A 3,581-nucleotide genomic window follows, 5' to 3' on the forward strand; every position below is an offset into this window, starting at 1 on the left:
CCAGGTCCAGGAATCAAACTGTGGTTGGCCATGTGGGAGTCCAGTGCCTTAACCACCACGCCACCTGTTGGTACCCCCCCAGTGTGATTTTCAAGCCATTGGGTCCAGGACTGAAATCACAGTTGACCACGTGGGAGTCCAGCACCTTAACCACCACACCATCTACGGGCCCAAAACCATATATTTTTAATTAAAAAAAAAATTTGCTAGAGGCCCCGCAGGGAGCATGGTGACTAAAAGTGCTGGACTCCCACATGGTCAACTGTGGTTTGATTCCTGAACTTGGTGGCTTGCTTTCTCGCTTTCCCTTTCTCTCTCTCTATCTCTGTCTCTCTCTGGTCAAATTGAAATAAATAAATAAATAAATAAATAACACATGTAATTAAATCAATAAATAATTCTTTTAAAAAAATATTGCTAGGGGCCAGCAGATGGCATGGTGATTAAGGCGCTGGAATTCTCGCATGGCCAACCACGGTTCGAGTCCCGAACCTGGCAGCTTGCTCTCTCTCTTTCTCTCTTTCTCTGGCAAAACTCATGTTAAAAAAAAAAAAAAAAAAAGAATAAAATAATTATTAAAAAATTGCTAGAGGGTATGTGTGTTCCCTAGAGAGAGACAGAGAAAATAAGCTATCACCCCCCAGGAGGATGGCCACCCCCCAGCCCCTTCTCCATTTTCCTCTCAGAATTTTGGGTATGCATGCATACATGCCCAGCAGGTTTTTCAAACTGCTGGGTCCAGGACTTGAACCTTTCAGTCAGCCATGTGAGCATATTAAAAAATTGCTAGAGGGTATGTGTGTTCCCTAGAGAGAGACAGAGAAAATAAGCTATCACCCCCCAGGAGGATGGCCACCCCCCAGCCCCTTCTCCATTTTCCTCTCAGAATTTTGGGTATGCATGCATACATGCCCAGCAGGTTTTTCAAACTGCTGGGTCCAGGACTTGAACCTTTCAGTCAGCCATGTGAGCATTCAGCTGTCTTAACCACCATGCCACTGGCTGGCCCTAAAACCATGCTTATATATAGTCTTAAAATCCCAGGACCAGCAGTTGGCGTAATGGCTATGTCACTGGACTCCCACATAGTCGACCGCGGTTTGAGTCCCGGACCCGGTGGCTTAAACTCACACTGGGCACATGTGCGTGCATGCCCAAGATCCCGAGAGGAGAATGGAGGAGAAGGGATTGCGGCGTGGCCATCCGCCCTGGGGGGTGATTTCTCGCTTTCTATCTCTCTGTCTCTCTGTCTGGCGAGCACATGTGCCCTGAAAAAAACTCTCAAAAAAAAAAAAAAAAGAATGCATTCCCATGAGCCCCCCACACCCCAAGAACTGGGATATTACTCTGACCCCTCTCTTCCCACCCCCGAGGTCACCACCACCCCAAATTCTTTGCCCCTTATTCTCTTGCTTGTTTCTTTCTTAGGTTTTCGTGTGTGTTGGCATGCCGAAGGCAAATCTTGTTTCATTTTCATTCTGCAGAGGGGGGCTTTCCTATGCGGCTTTGCAAACTTTTTTATTTCTTGCTCAAGGTTACATTATGAAATTATGATCTCTTTTTCACACACACACACAGATAGGTATTTAAGGTTTTTGCTATAGGGCACTGTGCACTCACTGGAGAGAGACAGAGAGACAGAAAGTGAGAAATCACCCCCTGGTGGGATGGCCACGCCACAATCCCTTCTCCTCCATTCTCCTCTCGGGATCTTGGGCACACACGCACACGCACCCGGCATGAGTTTAAGCCACCAGGTCCGGGACTTGAATAGCAGTCAACTACATGGAGCCAACCAAATTAGCCATTATGCTAACTGCTGGTCCCACCAATAAATAATTCTTTTTTTTTTAAATTATTTTATTTAACTTTATTTATTTATTTAACTTTGAGCAGAGAGGACAGAGTGAGAGAGAGAGGGGGAAAGTGAGAAAGGAAGCCACCAGGCCCCAGACTTGAACCACGGTTGGCCATGTGGGAGTCCAACATCCTTAACCACCTCGCCACCTGCTGGTCCCACCAATAAATACGTCTTTTAAAAATAATTAAATTAAATGAACTCTTTGAACCAAAAAGGAAAGAAGAAAAAGAAAAGAAAGAGGATAAAGGAAGGAAAGAAAGAAAGAAGGAAAGAAGAAAGAGAAAGAAAAAGGAAGGAAGGAAGGAAGGAAATCCTGGCCCTAGCAACTTGAAAAACATGCCAGGCCAGGTGTGGGTGCATGTTCCAAATCCTAACAGAATGGAGGAATGAAGAAGGGATTGTGGCATGTTCTTCCTCCCACTGCAGGTGTGCTTTCCCCTTCTCTCTCTCTCAGTCTCTTTCTCTTGCAAGCACATGCACCATCCAGCAAGTTAAAAAAAAAAAACTAAAATAGGAACGTGTTACAGAGACCCAGCCATTTCATAACATGGCTGTGGAGTTCTTTTTCATGGCTGTATAATATTCCACTTCATTTATCCACTTAACTACAGGAAGGGGCAGGGATCCATTAATGTCTTGGTGACCATGTTACTCTGTTTCTTTCAAGAATGGCTGACATTGATCTTTTAAGCCTCTCACCCCTTACCTTGGCGAACACTAGGAAGGGACAAGGTTGGGACATTTTGGGGTCCAGCTCTCCATGGGTAGAAAAATCCTCTCCGCTCCAGTCCACCCCTTGCAGTGCCGGCTCCGCAGCTGCTTATAAAGCGTCTATTTATAGCCCCACCCCGAACCCCGCGTCACTGTCCCGGGGTGGGGGCAACCTGATAGTTCTGTGTCTATGGGGAAGGGGAAGTGGGTTGCTAGGCACTGAGGTTTGCTTGGGGTTTGGGGGTTCCCCTTCAGCTTTCTGAAAGGCTTCATTTCCTAGAAGCCAAGAACATTACAGTGACAACTCAACCTTGTTTTTTCTTTTTTTTTTTTTCTGCAGGGGGTGGTGGGGGCAGAGGAGAACGGGGAGGAGGAAGAAAAGCAGGTGTGAGAAATGTGGGTGCAAACACATAGCCTCCTCCTCGCCCAGGCCCGCCTGGTTTGCTTCTCTTTTTTTTGAGTTGAGAAGTTTCCGCTGCCTCTCTCCTTGTACCCTGGTCTGTCCCAGGCACCTCTGAATCTCCACGGGAGGCAAACAGAGAGGCCCGAGTGGACTGGAGGCCAGACCAGGGAGGTACCCCTGCACGCTCCTGCCCCCCACTCTGCTCCCGGGCTGAGGCCCCAAATAGCTCGGCGTCTATATTTAGGATCTTGCTGGGTTGTGTCAGGGAGCTATAAATACAGCCCCGCAGCCTCCAAACTCGAGTCCAGCTGCAATGAATCTTTAGGCAGGGGTTACGACGGGGCCAGCTGGGGCTGAGTGCGGTCTGCATTTGGGAGCCCTGGAGGAGGCAGGCTTCGGGGAATCCAGGTGTCCAGCCTGCAGGTGGAGACAAAGGGCCTACGTTGCAGCCTGCCCTGGTTGGCTGGGGGCGGCAGGGCCGGCCAGGGCCTCCCACCCTCTTCCCTCGCTCTCTGGGGCTTCCTGGCTGGAGGGCAGCTGTCTCAGCTCACAATAGCCCCGCCGCCCGCCTGGAGCCGGCTGGAGAGCTCATTCGCGCGGGGGCGG

This window comes from Tupaia chinensis, unplaced genomic scaffold, assembly GCF_000334495.1.
Source record: "Tupaia chinensis unplaced genomic scaffold, TupChi_1.0 Scaffold138060_1, whole genome shotgun sequence".
NCBI lineage: Eukaryota > Metazoa > Chordata > Mammalia > Scandentia > Tupaiidae > Tupaia > Tupaia belangeri.